This window comes from Odocoileus virginianus, chromosome 15 (assembly GCF_023699985.2).
Source record: "Odocoileus virginianus isolate 20LAN1187 ecotype Illinois chromosome 15, Ovbor_1.2, whole genome shotgun sequence".
In the NCBI taxonomy this organism is placed as follows: domain Eukaryota; kingdom Metazoa; phylum Chordata; class Mammalia; order Artiodactyla; family Cervidae; genus Odocoileus; species Odocoileus virginianus.
Genome location: NC_069688.1, coordinates 54286827 through 54304190, shown reverse-complemented (window position 1 = coordinate 54304190; position 17364 = coordinate 54286827). Strand labels below are relative to the sequence as shown.

The window sequence follows — 17364 nt, the reverse complement described above, 5'->3', positions numbered from 1 at the left end:
GTATTTATTAAATTTGTTACTATATGGCTTCTGTATTATATTTTGGTGTTTTGGCTGTGAGGCATGTGGGATCTTCGTTCCCCGACCAAGGACTGAACCCGTACCCCCTACACTGGAAGGCAAAGGCTTAACCATTGGACTGCCAGGGTAGTCCCTGAAAGAGGTTCCAGTAAACAGAAATTGAAAGCCATCCATCTAGGAATCCTCATTAGGCACCTGCTATGTGGCAGACCGGCTGGGACCACAGATCTAACACGACTTGGTGTGGATGGCCCTGAGACCAGGTTTCAGGCTGAGCTGCTGGGGTGCAGGGAACCCCAGGCCCGTCCTACTGACCCTGCTCTGGGGTCAGGTTCAGGGGCAGGAAGGGCCTGGAACCTGAAATCTGCATCTGAAAGCAGATGTCAGGAGTTTGCTTCCCAAGGAGGGTGTTTGGCTCAGATTTCTCCGGAAGTGGAGACAAGGGCGGGGGAGGAACGTGGCCTGGAGTCTTGCCTGACCTGGAAGGAAGTGCACGGGGTCGAGAGTGGAGGTGCCAAGCCCCAGGAGGCCTGGGAGGCTGGCAGCCGAGGTGTGGGGTGGGGTGTGGGCGCTGGACAACCACAGGCGGGGGCTGCCGGCGTGGAGCGCACCCGCCGCCTCTCCAGGGACAGACGGGGCTCTCCAGAGCTGTGGTCTGTGGTCACTTTTGTGCCTGCTCCGTCCAAGGGATGGGAGGGCTGTCCCTGGAGACGGAGGGGGCTGCTGGGCCTCTCTACCACTGCCGGGCCTTGACCCTGGGCCTGCGGGTTTCTGGACCTTGGTGGTCACACGACGACACTCCAAACTGGGGTGGGGAACGCGCGTGACCTCTTCTTAGAGGCCGTCAGGGCCACGCCGGACCACTGGGCTCCCCCTGCCCCGCGCACGGAGTCGGATGAGAGGGGGGCCGTGATGAGGTCTTCGGCTTTCCGGGGAGAAACAGGCCTCAGGGAGGAGGGGGGCGGCTCTTAGCAAATCGGGAGGAGACAATGGGGAGGTTAGCCAGGAAGCGGGGCTGGCATACTGGTCAGCGTTCCAGCACGTTCCTGAAAGAGAGCGCCCTCTCAGGGAGGAGGCTCATCCCGTTCAGATGCTGAGGGAAGCACTCCCAGAGTGAGCCATGGCGTGGCTCTAGGCCCTCTCTTCTCCCGTCTCAGCCTCTCTTTGTGATGCCCGTCTCCTCTCCCCTCTCCTCCCATCCTTTCTTGTCTCCGTGCGCGGCTCCTTGACCCTTTCCGTCTCTCTCTCTGTCACCTGCTGTGTCTGCATCGATGCCACCTGTCCGCTCCCCGCCCCACACACTCAGTCTGGCTTTATTTGGGTCACCTCGGCTTAGAGGCTCAGCCAGGACTTCACAGGAAGCACCTGTGCTCCTACACAGCCCGAGCACTTTTTTTTTTTCTTCTGTTTTCTCATTTTGTACTTCCTCATTCACCCTTTCCTTTCTATAGATTCGCTCACAGTGTCATCTGAGACTTTCTGGTCCCCTCACAGATCTCCATCTATTTTTATCAGCAAACACCCAAACTTCTTCCTGGGGCCTCCCCACCCCCAGGCAGCCTGCAGAGAAGACTCGGCTCTCCGCAGCCCCTGGGTGGGTCAGGAGGCTGCTGGGGGGTGGGCTGCAAGCAGAGAGGTCCGGCTCCTCACCCGGACTCCCAAGAGGCCCCTCAAAAAGGAGGGAGCGACCGTCTCCCGTCAGCTCATAGCTCCCGAGGCTGCTCCCTCCTGAGGCCCAGGAACCCTTCTGGAAGCAGCAGAAGTCCCCACCTGGAGGCTGCAGAGTTCCCCGTTAGCACATGATTTAGAGTTGGGCGACCAGAGGGGCAGTCGGGGTCCTGCTTCTATTCCTAGTGACCCCTGCCAAGTTACATCATCCCCTTGAGCCTCAGTGCATTTAGTCCAGAAATCAGGCCTTCTGTGCTGCTTTACCTGTGGCACAAAGGGTCCTGTGCTGTGAGCTCCCTCTGAGGGTGACGACCAAAGACAAGGACGATGCTGATGACAGCATCCGCCACGGCTCGTGTGGCAGGCCCTGTCCTGGGTGCCTTCGTGTGTGAGCTCACTCAATCCTATAGCAACCTGGGAAGGAGGTACTGTTAGCGTCTCTGTTTCACAGGTGAGGAAGGATGGGGGTGCAGAGAGGTTAGGCTCCCTGTGCAACGTTGCACAGGGTAAGTGGCTGATGTGGGATTCACAGTCAGCAGTCTGGCCCCCAGACCTCATACCCTCACAACTATTTTCCTGATGGCCTGGAAACCCTCTCCCCTTCTTACACTGCCATGTCCCGGAGGACAGTGTTGGCGCCTCTCTCACTGGGTACCACATCAAGTGCCCAGCGGGAGGGGCCTGGTTTGCAGAAGTGGTTGCCCAGGTCTGGAGCCCACGGGGCCAGGCCCACCTCGGTCTCCCGAGGGCGGCGCGGTCACGGGGTGGAAGGGAGGGCCTGCTCCAGGGCTGCGGTGACCATCTGTGTTTGTGCAGTGCGGTCTCTTCGGGCTTTGTGACCACAATACGTTTATTTTTGGAGAATTACTATTCCTAGCTTGGCACCACAGGCCTCTTATTTGCCAGCCGCGTTCTTTCTGGTTTCTCTGGAAGCGTGTTGTGTGCCAACTCTGCCGCTGCTATCTTTGTTTCTTTTCTAAAATCAGCATCTGAGTGGGCAGCCCTGTGTATTCACTTGCTTCTTCAACAAACACAGCTTCCGTGTAAGGACACTGTGCTGACTGCTCTGGGGACATCAAAGATGAAGTCGGTGTAGCCTTTGCCCTCCAGAATCTTCCAGTCCAAGAGTGACACATAACATGCACGGAGGTGGCTGTAATGGCACTTGGATGATGCTGTATGGGTGTTCCCACCAAAGTCATGGCAGGACTTCAGAGAAATCTCAGGGAGGCCTTTCTAGAGGAGACGGTGGCTAAATCAGCTATAGCGCAGAGATCCCAACACAGTGGTCTGTCTAAGGTCCATCTTCAGACAGTTTTATTTCCTGTCCCACAGCAGTGCAGATGCAGGCAGTGCTGGGTGGGTGGGATGGCTCGTTGCAGGGTCATGCAGGGACCGGCTGTGCTCTCTCCCGTTGCATTTCTTTGCTGCTCTATCTTGTCCTGTCTTTAGCTGTAGGGTTGACGCTTGGTCATGGCCTCATCGATTTCCCTCCTCGTGGCAAGGGCAGAGAGACGGTGGAGGAACGCAGAGATGCTTTAAGACACAGACCCAGAGCGACTCACCTATCCTGGTGGCCAGAACTTGGCCATTGGCCACATCTACTTACAAAGGAGGCTGGGAAATGTAGTCTATAGCCAAGTGGCCAACTGTCCAGCCTAAAGTTCAATGTGGAAGAAAGGGATAACAGGGATTGTTATCTCTATCTCAATGACTTGGGCCTGGGCATACAGACAGGGTATTGTTGGGTAGGAATAGAGGGGGAGGGCCTGCCAGATGGAGAAAATGGCAGAGGTATGGGAAGGTGCCTGGTGGATCTGGAGAAAGGGAAGATGTGGCCTCCCTGGGGTGTAGGATTTATTTAGAGGAGGCTGTGACCCACATTTGCATAGAGATGGAGCAGGCTTCATCTCTTTAATAGACTGCTCAGCCTTCACATAGACTGTGATCCTTGTCACCTGCTATCCAAAAACAAATCTTCTTTAATCAACCACACAGGATGTGCACATCATCAGCCTTACTCAGGAAATTTAATCTTGAACTGATAGTGATCTAGATTCTATCACAGGCTTGGCTCCCCTGGGGTATGCTGCTTTTAACAGAGATTCTTATGTCAAATGCTGGCCACCATTTAATACAAGTTCTATAGCAGACTATCAGCCCAGTCACCTAGCAAAAGACCTTCACTGTGTTGGAACTTGTGTTAAGCCCTTGGAAGAAATGGCCACATGAACACCTTGGTATGTTTCAATAAAACATTAAGACTGTTGCTTATTATTTTGTTCATTGGATAATATGGTATTTTACTTTATATAAGAATCAAGCGATTACATGTCAATTATGTATCAGTAAAGCTGGGGAAAAGCTTTAAAATTTTGGATGCATTTGTAGAGATGCTATATGTGTATCACAGACCCTATTTAGGATTTATCATTAAGCCCTCACATTGGTTTTTGGATTCAGAATACACATATTGTAATAATAATGTTACTGCTTTAGCTCATACCTTGTTTGTCTTTTTGTTTTGCTTTTCTAAAACGACCATGTCGTCTTTCAGAATTTTCACAATTTCCGTTGGATTTTTGTGTGATTTACTAAACAAAGGAATTTTCTCTTGCATAGAAATCTCCTCCAATATGGGGTGCTACAAACAAACAAAAAACATGAAGCAAAAAAGAGTCAACCAGATACATCTCTTATTATCAAGCTGCTCTGTCTTTGCCATTCAACACATGTTGATTAAGGCAGTATTGGCAGGCACTGTGGAAGGTGCTGGAAGTACGGAGAGAAGAGACACAGACCCAGACTTCAAGGAGCTCACAGTCTGGGGCAGGGCGTTGGGGGGGTGTGGGGTATGGGGTGGAGAGATAAGTAATAGGCATTTATGACGTAATGTGTAGGTGTTGTGAGAGACATAAGGCAAGATGCCATGGGGGCTGGAAGGGGGAAGACTGAAGAAAGCTTTCTGAAGGACCTGAGTCTTGAAGGCTGAGGAAGGGTTAATAATGTGAGGAAGGGAAAAAAGAATGTTCCCAGGAAAGCGAGCAGGAACTGCAAAGGCACTGAGAAATGAGAGGGGCCGGGCCACGTGGCTGGGGAACTCCAGCAGCTGCACAGGCCTCTGGTTTAGGGGCCCGTGGGAGCGCGGCTGGAGGGTAGTTGGTCACCTGGTGGACCTCGCGGCCACCCTGGGGAGGGTGGTCTTTGGCCTAAAAGACCTGTGCAGTCCTGGCACGTGATTAGATATGCATTTAAAAAATGTCAGCCTTGGCATTTCCCTGGCAGTCCAGTGGTTCGGACTCTACTTCCACGGCAGGGGGCATGGCTTTCATTTGTGGTGGCGAGCTAAGATTCCACATGCTTTGCACCACAGCCAAAAGAAAATTAAAAAAAAAAAAAAAAATCAGCCTTGTCAACATACACTGCGCAGGGAAGGGACCAAAAAGGGAAGCAGTTTCATTGTTTCAGCTGAGAAATGCTGTGACTTTATGTGAGGACATGGTAGACACAGAGGTGGAGAGAGATTCGAGGCATGTGAAAGGGGAAGGACCCATGACACTTGCTGGCTGACATGGGGATAAAGCAGAGACGCCTGTCGGGTGTCGGGTTGGGTGGCTGCTCACGCAGTTGAAGACCCAGGACGAGGAGCAGGGGAGGTGTGGGGCAGGCAGTCTGACCACGGGAACACTGAGACGTGGCCAGCGGGCCAGATGTGTGGGAGGAGGAGAGATTTAGGCATTGCCAGCGTGCAGGTGCTGGTTAAGGACAGGGGTGTGTGCGAACCTGGTGAGCCCGCAGTGATGCACCCGCTATGCTGTCAGATACTTTTCCTCAGTTTAAAAAAGTAAATTAAAAAGTTTATGGAAGCCCTCCTGTGGGCCTGGAACCTTCACACTTACTCATTCAGCCCATCTGGCCTGTGACGGAGGAGGTGACACCTGGCTGGAGAAAGGAGTTAAGTGGCTCAGCTGGTGAAGAATCCGCCTGCCATGTGGGAGACCTGGGTTTGATCCCTGGGTTGGGAAGATCCCCTGGAGAAGGGAACGGCTACCCACTCCAGTATTCTGGCCTGGAGAATTCCATGGACTGTATAGTCCACGGGGCCGCAAAGAGTCAGACATGACTGAGTGACTTTCTCTCACTCACTCAGGTATTGTTATCGACCTGGTTTTACAGTGAGGTTCAGGGGAGTGAAACGAGCAGCTCAAGGGCAGCCTGCACACAGGGCGGTAGAGGGGAATTTGGAGCAGGTCTTCGGTGGCCTGATATTCACCGCAACTCCCTTTCAGGATGTGGGTGACCTTTGAGACGGAGATGCTTAGATGGGGTGGAGCATGATGGTCACGGGGGTGGCATGAGTCAGGGGCATGAGGGCAACCTGCCCACAGCTTTGACCCAAGGCCTTGATTGGGTTCTGCATCTGATACACCCTGGGGGAGACCTGGCTTCGTGACCTCCTGCGGACATTCGAAGAGGGCCTGGCACGCATTCTACCATCCTTGTTGGAGCGGCAGGCTCCCTGCCTCTCTTGGTTCTCGGCATCCCCTGCTGGATGGGCACGTGTGTACCTGGGGAGAGGAGAGGCTCAGCAGCATCAGGTTTTGAAAGGTGTGAGCAAGGCCATGGGAGGTGGGGCACAAAGGCAGGAGGTGGTACTTCATTACCGACATTGATTTAGTACAAGTCTGGGGGAGTGGGCTGAAGGCATGCTCCTTCCTGCCTCCAAATAGGTCCAGGTCCCAACCACTGGTAAGGGGGTCCCAACCACTGGGTTTTGGCAGATGGAATGGCTAAGAAGCTTGAGATGAAGTCATCCTGGATTTGGGGTGGGTTCAGTTCAGTTCAGTTGCTCAGTCGTGTCCTACTCTCTGCGACCCCATGGACTGCAGCACGCCAGGGCTCCCTGTCCATCACCAACTCCCAGAGCTCGCTCAAACTCATGTCCATTGCGTCAGTGATTCCATCCAACCATCTCATCCTCTGTTGTCCCCTTCTCCTCCCACCTTCAATCTTTCCCAGCATCAGGGCCTTTTCAACTGAGTCACTTCTTCGCATCACGTGGTGAAAGAATTGGAGTTTCAGCTTTAGCATCAGTCCTTCCAATAAATATTCAGGACTGAATTCCTCTAGGATGGACTGGTTGGATCTCCTTGCAGTCCACGGGGTGGGTACTCAATGCCATGCTTGTATCCTTGTGAAAGAGAAGAGAGGGTGGTCTGACGCCCTGGAGGAAGGCAGTGAGAGGCTGGGAGCAGAGATTGGAGTAATGCTGCCATGAGCCATGGGACACGTGGGCTCCCAGCAGCCAGAAGAGGCAGGAAGGATTCTCCCAAGAGCCTTTGGAGGAAGCACAGTCCTACCAACGTCTTGATTTTGACTCAATCAGTGAGACCAGTTAGTGAGACTGATTTCAGAGTTCTGGCCTCCAGAAGGGTGAGAGAATAAATTTCTGTAGTTCTAAGCCACCTTGTGCTGGTTGGTTGTGGGAGTCCCAGGAAGCTAACGCAGCTGGCGAACAAGTCCCGCCTGGGCCCCAGGCAGACATTACTAATCATTCTCAGTGTTCTTTCCCAGGGAGGCTGATACTGCCTCCAGGGTGACCTCAGGGTCCTCCAGGCAGCTGCTGCCCTCTGGCTGGGGCTTGACAAGCTGGATGAAACCCACTGGCATCCTGGATCCCGAGCCTACCACTGGGCACTGCTGGCAGTTCAGGAAAGGGGCCCAGAGTTGTGGCTTGTGTGTGAATGTGGGGGATGTGGGCATTTCACTTGTGGAGCACTCCCAGCTCTTGTCAGTCTCTGGAACATCCGGGAGATGGTGATGGACAGGGCAGCCTGGCGTGCTGCAGTCCACGGGGTCGCAAAGAGTTGGACGTGACTGAACGACCGAACTGACTGAACATCTGCTCAGGCCCACCTGGGCTCTGCTCGCCAGCTGGGTCTCCTCCAGCTCCCCAGCGCTGCTCTGCAGACAGCAGCCTGGAGCTGTGGCTTCACCCCCGCAGGGTGATTAATTCAGCCACAAAGCATTAAGCAGTGAAAACCACCACTTGAGCCAACATGATAAGGAAAAAGCATGAGTGCCTAGCTCTAAAGGCTGTGCATTCCTGAGGGGGCCTCCTTAACTCTTTCTGGAATCATGGAAAAAGACAGCACTGAGGAGGTGTGACCTGGGAACCTGAGCTTGAAGGAGTGGAGATTATCCAGGTGTGGAGGGAGAGAGAAGTCATTTAGGCTGCAGCCGCCCCATGCCTCCCCTCCACGGGGCATTTCTTAGCCTTCTGTCAAGGCTGACTGCTCACCCGGGGCCCTGTTTTCTACTTTCTTTCCTTCCTCCTTCCCTCGCCCCACCTATTTTCTTTTTTCATCCTAGCCCTCCAATTACTTGTGTCAGAGTCATTGCCTATATTCATAGATTCCCCGGGCTGCACCCTCGACCTGAGTTAAAGCCTCTGAGGATGCAGAACCTAGGCACCTGCATGTTTAACACCTTCCCCAGGGCTTCCCTGGAGGCTCAGATGGTAAAGCATCTGCCTGCAATGTGGGAGACCCAGGTTCAATTCCTGGGTCAGGAAGATCCCCTGGAGAAGGAAATGGCAACTCACTCCAGTATTCTTGCCTGGAAAACTCCATGGATGGAGGAGCCTGGTTGGCCACACTCCATGGGGTCGCAAAGAGTCGGACACGACTGAGCAACTTCACTTTCACTTTCACCAGGTGATTCTGAAGCACCATCAACCGGGAATGATTGACCTAAAGGTGCTCCCAACACAGCCCACCATGGCTGGCCTGGCAAAGCAGGTGTGTGTGCTTCAGGGCGGAGCCTCATTCTCAACTTGGAAAACTGGTTTCCACAAGGAGGTTGCTTGGCTCAGAACCACCCTGTGCTGTGGGCGGGTTCCGGCAAGCTGAGCACAGGGGTGCAGCATCTGGGGATAGTCTGGGATTTGGTGAGAATGGCTTCACTACTCATTAGCAGCTCGACAGTCTTAAGCAAGCTATTTTCTCATCTATAAAGTGGGGCAACAACAGAACCAATTTTGGTGGGTTGTTGAGAGGGCCATGTGAGGGCCAGTACCCACAGGACCGCTCCAAAAGCAGAGATTTTGTTTGTTTTTGTTGTGTTTTGTTTTTAAATAATGGTGATAAAGGTGATAATGGTGACAAACATATCTTACCCAAAAGGGAGAAAATCTGATTGAAATCGTCATTACAAAGCCCAGTTGAAGCTTAGCTTTTTTGATCAAAGTGGTAATAGGGTCAAGTATGCTTAAAGGTCAGCAGTGATTCTCAGTAGATGAAACATCAGAGCCACTGTGTTCAAAACATCAGTTCACCCTGGTTCCACCAGCTGCCACATCACCCCCACCCCCATTACAGTGACTCTCTAGGAGGTATCTGCATTTAAAAAAAAAAAAGGGAAAACCTGCTTTCCTAAGATAAGAATGGCCTGTAGGCACTTGTAGAAATATCTTTCCTGACTTCTGGAGATTCTGCTTTAGGGGGTTGGGGGTGGCTTCTGGAACTTGCATTTTTAAACAGGTGCTTCTTTTTTTAAAAAAATTGAAGTATATTTGGTTTACAATGTTGTATATAGCACAGTGATTCAGATTCTTTTCCCTTATGGGTTATTACAAAATATTTATCAGAGTTTCCTGTGATATATAGTAGATCCTTGTTGGTTATCCATGGAACTGGCACAAAAACAGACACAGAGATCAATGGAACATGAGAGAAAGCCCATAAATGAACCCACACACCTGTGGTCATTTATCTCTGACAAAGGAGGCAAGAATATACAATGGAGAAAAAGACAGTCTCTTCAAAAAGTGGTGCTGGGAAAACTGGACACCTACATGTTAGAGAATTAAATTAGAACATTCTCCACACCACACACAAAAATAAATAGGGTCTTCTTTTGAAAAGTTACAGAAGCACTGATTTGAAGCAAACTTGACCTTCTCAGGGAGACAGAATCCTTGGCGCCATCTAGCTAGTCATAAGCCTTCTTTTTTACTACTTGCAATTCTTTGTTATGGCTCTGTCTCCAGCCAGGAGTCTGGAAATATTCATGGTTTGGAGACCTGAGAGTTGTGTTTGGAGATTACAGGGCATAAAATGTTAGTTGGTGTGTTTATGTGTTTATACAAACAATGCACTTCTGAAAACTACCCAAGATGATGGTGGAAAAAGAAGTGTTGGCTAAAATTGTAGAAACTGGGGGCTGAGACAGTGCTCAGGGAAATATTATCTCTGACACTAAATAAAACAAAAGGATTAGGGGATACCCCCACAGACAGATGGGGAGCATTCAGGACTCCACCTGAATGGAGAGCCCTGCAACTGAAAGGGGGAGTCTCCACTTCAGTTACCTTCCAAGACAGTGTATCTTCACCGACTGCTTCCATCTGAGAATTCTGGGAGCATCAACCTTCCCCACATGCTTCAAGCCTAGAAGATGCTAGAGCCTGTCCTACTACCTGTGGGACAAGAAGAGGTCTCTTAGCCAGCCCTAGTGAGACATGAGCCAGGGGAGGCTAACACTCTCATTACCCACCACCCCCACTCTTTAGAAGGACCATGCACCCCATCCCAGCCTCTCCTGTCTGTCTCCTCCCTGGGCTGGCTGCCAATGGGAGAGCTTTGCTTGCTGGACCCCACGCTGCTGGTGCCTGAGCTTCTCCCATATGATTTCTCTTATGGGAACTTGAAAATAACTTGAACAGTATCATGCTCAAGAAGTCCCATTTTGAGGAACCATCCATACCAGGCATGGTGAAGTTTGTAATGAGCCATTAATGGATTAACAACATTCTTCCAAGACCAGACCAGGATCACTAGATAGTGTAGGAACTGAACAAGTCCTCGGAAAATGGTTTTGTGAAAACAAAACAACAGCAATGAGAATATGCAATTCCATGAATGTACTAAAGACTACCGAGTTGTGCACTTCAAGTGGGTGAATCATATGGTATGAGAATTATATCTTAATGAAACTGTCACCCACCTACTCCCTCCCTCCAAAGGTAGAAGAATTAAAAAAGTGAAATGGAGATGATGGTTTCCTGGAAAGGTAGTTTCTCGTTTTTAGACATAATGGACTTGGTTTTCCCTCCTATTCTGTTTAGAAACTACCAGAATGTGATCATCTATGAGCACCACAGAACCTGACCCACCCCCACCTCTACAAACCATGACACGATTTAAGAGGGTGAGATTTGACAAATTCCCAAAGAGCCAAAGAGGCTAACCATCACTTCTCAGGATGGGTTTGCAGTCTGAATCTCAACTAGTATTAATAATAGTGGCTGTGTGTGTGTGTGTGTGTGTGTGTGTGTGTTCAGTTATTCAATCATGGCCGACTCTTTGTGACCACATGGACTATATAGCCCACTAGGCTCCCCTGTCCCTGGGATTTTCCAGGCAAGAATATTGGAGTGGGTTGCCATTTCCTCCTCCAGGGATCTTCCCAACCCAGGGATCAAACCACCGTCTCTTGTACTGCAGGTGAATTCTTTACAGCTGAGCCACTGGTGAAGCCCAATAATAGTAGCTAGTGCTTAGCAAAGCACATGCCAGGCCCTGCCTAAGCACTCTCTAGCCTCACGAGGACCCTATAAGGTAGTGCTGAATTTCACACAGAAAACTGAATCCAGCTTGAGAAACTGCCCGAAGTCACACAGCTTTATGTCTGAACCAGAGGCCAACTGCACGGTTCTAACTCTGGCTGCACACTGCAATTATCTGGAGAGCTAGACAATCCACTGGGTGGTTCCTGGTCCTGGAGATTCTGACTTGATTGATTTGGGGGTGTGGCTTGAGCATCAGGCTTTTGTCTTTGTTTTGATTATAGTGCAGAGCTGATTTCAGTAAGACCCGCTCTAGGGCCCAGGGTCCCTGGGAAAGAGGCCGTTCACTCCTCAGAGGCACGACGGCCATGGGTCTGGGCAACTGTTGCTGGCAGCAGGGCTAAATCCCTCCAGATGGGGTTAATAGAAGGAAGAAGGGTATGAGTTTCAGGACAGTGGCCATGGCTAGCAGTTTCCACATAATCTGTCAGGCCCTGTATGATCCTTGACCTTTGCTAGCTGCCCCTCCTCACAGCTGGAAGCCACAAAACCCATCCCACCCGAGCCCTCTGCCCACTTCTCACCCTGGGCAGGGTGGGGGTGGGGAAGGCTCGAGGCAACATCAGCTCAAGAATGTGTGTCAACAGCAAGAATAACAGCAAGCATTCCCGGCTGCAAATCCAGCCAACCCACTGCTAAATCCCTGAAACTGACTTCTGGACTTTGTCCTGGGTCTGCCAAGTGACTGGGTTAACAGACGTATGACTGCATGAGTGCCCAGCTCCTGTGTGAAGTCCTCGCCGGGAACACAGCTCCCCTTCTCAGGTGCGGCCCTGCCTTTCACGCAGGGACAAGTCTCTCTTCAGGCTTTGACCCCGTGCTGCTCCTTTATAATTAAGAGTTCCAAGTTCCTATCCCACCACCATTCCTCCCAGGGTCTCCCTCAGGTTAGTTTTGCACTGACCTTCTTTAGAGGCCTGGCAGGCTTTTTTTGTTGTTTAATCAGGCTGCCTCCTACGAAACAACCCTCTTCAAGACCCAAACACTTGCCCAGAGTTTACATTTTCAAACCTGTTTAAGGGTCAGCCCTTCATAATAGTGACACAGAATTCTCTGAAGTTAATACAGAAGTTGGGCTAGAAACACACAGTGAAAGTATTGGACTAAAGCAGTCAAGGAAAGAAAGTGGGAAACAGAGGCCCCACCCTCAGTTCAGTTGCTCAGTCGTGTCCCACTCTCTGTGACCCCCTGGACTGCAGTACGCCAGGCCTCCCTGTCCATCACCAACTCCTGGAGTTCACTCAAACTCATGTCCATTGATTCAGTGATGCCATCCAACCATCTCATCCTCTGTCATCCCCTTCTCCTCCCACCTCCAATCTTTCAAAGCATCAGGGTCTTTTCCAATGAGTCAGTTCTTCGCATCAGGTGGCCAAAGTACTGGAGTTTCAGCTTCAGCATCAGTCCTTCCAATGAGTACTCAGGACTGATCTCCTTTAGGATGGACTGGTTGGATCTCCTTGCAGTCCAAGGGACTCTCGAGTCTTCTCCAGCACCCTCAGGACCTCTCAGCTGAGGGCTGTGCTCCTCCCTCCCATGGTGCTAGGCAACCTGCCCCCCCCCCCCAGTGCCCTCTGCCCTCCCCACCCTGGCCTGGCTTCCTGCCCATCTCTCTACCAGAAGGAGGGCTGCAGGAAGGAAGCCCAGTCTCCCCCAACAAGTTTGGCAGGAGATGGGCTAAACGCTTCTGAAAAAATGGAAGCCTGGCTAACCGCCACCCCCCCACCCCGGGGTTCCACTGTTGACCTCTGCCCTCAGTACAGCTTGTGGTTCAGCCCACAAGCTCTGCCCTGAGGCCTCCCAACTCCTCACTGCTGGCTCCTTCTCAGGCCTCTCAGCTTTGCCTTTTAGAAACCCTGTTCCATCCCACAACGCTTGTAGCTCTTGTCCAAATCTCCCTCTTCTTCTCACTTCAGCTAAGGAAGGACGCAACTGCCCAGTGCCCCTCTGAGGGAGGCTGTTTTCCCTCACACATACAGTTTATTTCAGGCCTGGAAGCCATTGCTGATATTCTTGTAACTTCTTATTGCTGTTTATTGGCTAATGCATATTCACCCTCTAGAAAACAGTCCTTTGAAATCTGGGTTGCTCTTCATACACTATCAGTAACGTTCTGGATTAGTTTCTCTGCTGACAAAAAGCTTAAAATAACAGTGTCTCAAACATACTATTTTAGTAAGTCAAAGAATTCTCAGAGGTAGGCGGTCCAGGGTGGGTAAGTTGGCTTCATGAAGAGTTAGGACGCAGACTGAGTCTCCTCTGGTGCGTTGCCTTTCGTCCTCGTGGCCCAGCTTGCCGCGGTAAGTTTCAGTCAACACCATGGAGTCCCAGGTCGGCTTCCAGAAGGACCCCGGAATGGTCGCTTGGCCACTCCAAGCTGCCAGTTGGAACGGGCAATGTGGTTTTAAAAAATTCTGGGTGACAACGGTTCCAGCTAAAGAACCCAACTCCTGTTGCTGAAGAGGAAGGGGCGGATGGATACCTGGAGGCAGCTCTCCATGGCTCCCCCGCCGTCCACTGCGTGCCCGACGGCTGCCTCCCCCTGCCTCCCCCTGCCTGTCTTCCCTCAAGCTCTGAGGACTTCGGGCCCGTGTCCCTCTGACTTTGCCACCATTGTGGACCCCTTGGCGTCGGGGTCAGTGAGCCTCTCTCTACGTCATCAGTCCGTGCCGCGCCCCAGCTTGGACCTTGTCGTCCCGGCTCTAAAGTGTGGTCTGAACCCCGCCTGTCACCGTCCCCTGGCTCTCCTGCCTCCCGCCAGTCTGTTCTGGGGCCTCCCTAGCATCGTCATTCCCTCGCCTCCTTGCAGCTGCCATGTTCAGTCTCCTCCCCACGGTCCTGCGGTTCTCTCTCCTCACTCCCAGGCCCCTCCCAGGCCCAGGGCCCAGGCCCACGTCCATCGCAGGGCCAAGGAGAGACCCAACCCGGCTTTCAGGGCAGCTGCCTGCAGTGCTGCTTTTAGCCTCTCACGTGGACGTGGTCCCTCTTTCTCCCATTTGCCTTTCCCGCTCTGTGTGTTAGTCGCTCTGTTGTGTCCGACTCTTTGTGACCCCATGGACTGTAGCCCGCCAGGCTCCTCTGCCCATGGGATTCTCCAGGCAAGAGTACTGGAGTGGGTTGCCATGCCCTCCTCCAGGGAATCTTCCCAATCCAGGGATCGAACCCAGGTCTCCTGCATTGCAGGCAGATTCTATACCGTCTGAGCCAACAGCCCTTGGCTTCCCTAGTTCAATGCTAGCACTTTCCTCAGGTCCTCCCCACACCTGCACCCCCCACCTCAGGAATGACCCTTCTCCCTATTTTTAAGAAAAAGGGTCCTACTGATATAAAAAAAAAAATAAAAGGGGTCCTCAGGGGTGACTCCTCCACTTTCTGTCCCTCAAGCTTCTGGGACCAGACTTTTCCTTCTGTGCCATCTCCTGGTGGAGCTACAGCACCCTGCCTCCTCCGGATTACCACACCTTTGAGTGTCCTGGAGTTCCTATACCTTCAGGCTCGTCTTCACTGGCTTCCTCCTCCCTGAACATAAATATGAGGAGCTCTCCCTCATGTATCTCTGCCCAGAGGAGAGGTCCGCTCACAGCCTGTGGTGTGGGGAAGTCTCCTCCCTCCTTCTCTCCTTCCTCACTCCCACTCGTACTATTTCCTGGACACCCACCCTGACAGGCCTCCCCTGGTGACTCCTAGGGGCAGGACTCACTACTAGCCTCACCACCCCGCCCCCAATTCTCTGTTCCCTTAGCTTTCCAGGCACCCCTCTTTCTTCAGTCACCTCTTCTGTATTTCCCAGGCCAGCTGCTTTCCTCTTCCTGTGGGTAAAGGTAATTCATGGTTTTCACAAAATGGGGGCTGACCCCGGGGCCAGGCCCACGTCACAGATCTAACAGATCTAAGGCAGCATCTATGGGACACACCTCACCATCAAGGAAACCTAACACATCACCAATCACAAGTCTCTAACTTGGCTTTAGATTACCTCACTCTAGAAAAGAGCACCTGCTGGCCTTATAAGGACATACTGACCTCCTAGCCAAACATGCCTTGTTTCCTGTCCTCACTTCTAGGCTCTATAAACCTACTCTTGCCAGAATCCCTGGGGAGGAGGGCTCCTCTGCTGTGAGACACTGCACTCTTCCCACCCCTGGACTGTTTCCCCTTGAACAAAGGACCTCACACTCATTACCAAATTGCTTTGTTATTGATGTTCAGCGGTGTCTTGGAGATGCAAGTTCTCCAGCCTTCCTCCCAGGCCCCTCTGCTCTCTCAGGGGCCATGTTCCCCACCGAGCTCCTTCACACTCAGGGGTTCAGCTGCTCCCTGCATTCCAGCAGGGCTGGGATGAAAGAAGTTTGAAGAAAGCTAAGTTCATCCAGTTCTCAGGCATGTTTGGGCCTGTCCAGGAGTCCAGTAGACAGACTTGCCCAGGTCTATTTGTAAGGGAACCAGGGGGGTCTCCTGCAAAGAACCCAGCTATTGTTTCATTCCCCCATCACAATCGACCAACAGATCTACCTCAACACATATCCTGAGCATTCTTGTAGGCACTAGGGGGTCAGAGGGAACTAAACTAAACAGATAAAATTTTGGTCTTTGTGGAAATACACATAAACAAGAACAAGTAAGCTATGATGTGAGAAACACTAAGGAGAAAAATTAAGCAGGTGTGGAGGTAAAAGTGTGTGTGTGTGTGTGTGTGTGTGTGTGTATACAGGTGCTGACATCTGAGATGGTGTAATCACTGTAATCACTGTAATCACTGCGAGCAGACTGAAGAGGGGGTGGGTGGCCACATGCAGGGAGAATATTCCAGGCTGAGGGAACAGCAAGTGCAAAGGTCCTTTGCCTGAGGACTGGAGGAGCAGTGGGAATAAGGACAAGCAGCCCAGAGTCTAGGTCAGAGCATCACCGGCGTTTGTGGGGGGTGGTGGTCATGTTAAGGCTGAGACCACAGGGCTTTGGAAGGATTTAGGTTTTACTCTGAGGTGGGAAGACGAGGTTTCAGCAGAGCCCTGCCCAGTGAATGGTTTATTCATGCTACTGTGTTAAGACTGGACTGAAGGGCAGAAACAGGAGGGTCAGTTGGGAAGCTGTGGCAATAACCCAGGCAAGAGATAGTGGTGGCTGGGTCTGAGGCTGGGGACACTGGAGGCGATGAGAAGTGGTTAGAATCTTCCTGGGAGTCGAGGGTTGTGCTAACAGAATGATCATGCTTGGGCCCACAGGCTGGATGATCCAGACTCTCGGTACCGATCCTTGTCTACTTGGATCATATCTTCAGATTGCCCAGTCTGGGTGGACTAGAGACTGTGCTTTCCCCTGAAGCAAACTGATATTCTCAGAGTCAGTCATTATGGAAAGATGCTAATATGGGGTAGGATTGGAGGCAGGTTTGGACGGGGGCTAGGGTGTCCATGGGGCTTGCCTCTGCAGGTGTGGAGGTGCTTGGGACATTCCTGGTGATGGTGGGGTGGTGGCGATGGTAGTGATGGGGGCGGGGCGGAGGGCGGGCTGCGTTAGCCCTGCTCTGCTGGGACCTGGCCTGCTGTGGGTTTTCATCTTTACCTGCTTGTGGAACATTCGCTTTTCCAATGCAGACATCGATGCCATTGCCAGTGGGCCTTGACTCCAGTGGGTCAGAGCTGGAGCCATGATTCTTGGGTGGGCATCGGGACCCAGGCATGGCTCTGAGCCTGGGTGGTCCCTGGTGAGCGGGAACGAGGAGGGGAGAGCCGTGGAAACCGCGGGGCCGCAGAGGTCTAGTTCAAGAAGTGAGTTCGTATGAGTGAGCAAGCTCAAGTGTTCCTGGGCTGTGTCTGAGAGGAACTGGAGTTCCCCAGGAGGCGGGGAGACACAGGCCGAGGAGGCTGTCCTGGTGACTCACTGTCACGCTCCTTTTCACTCCAGACTCCTGTTGCCTGGGAAGCGTGCCTTCTAGTCAGCTGACTCCTGCTGTCTCCCCAGGCCAGCCTGCTCTCCGGTACCCAAACCTCTGGGCACCCTGGCTTCTGGCATCCGAGCTCTCAGACCCGGCGTGTCCTCCCTTGCTG

At 52.1% G+C, this 17364-nt stretch overlaps 2 long non-coding RNA genes across 2 annotated transcripts in view; one reads left to right on the top strand and one right to left on the bottom strand.

Moving 5' to 3' along the window:
• Nucleotides 1–1532: 1532 nt before the first annotated feature.
• LOC139038494 (uncharacterized) overlaps nucleotides 1533–17364 on the top strand; it is a 29472-nt gene continuing 13640 nt past the window's right edge. Inside the window, exon 1 of the long non-coding RNA XR_011491532.1 lies at nucleotides 1533–2140. This is a non-coding gene — a long non-coding RNA (uncharacterized lncRNA). The remainder of the gene's footprint in view (nucleotides 2141–17364) is intronic.
• On the bottom strand, nucleotides 13323–13951 carry LOC110130270 (uncharacterized). The gene is made up of 2 exons (XR_002311794.2): nucleotides 13800–13951; nucleotides 13323–13694 (listed from the first exon to the last, which is right to left on the bottom strand). It is a non-coding gene; the product is annotated as an uncharacterized lncRNA (long non-coding RNA).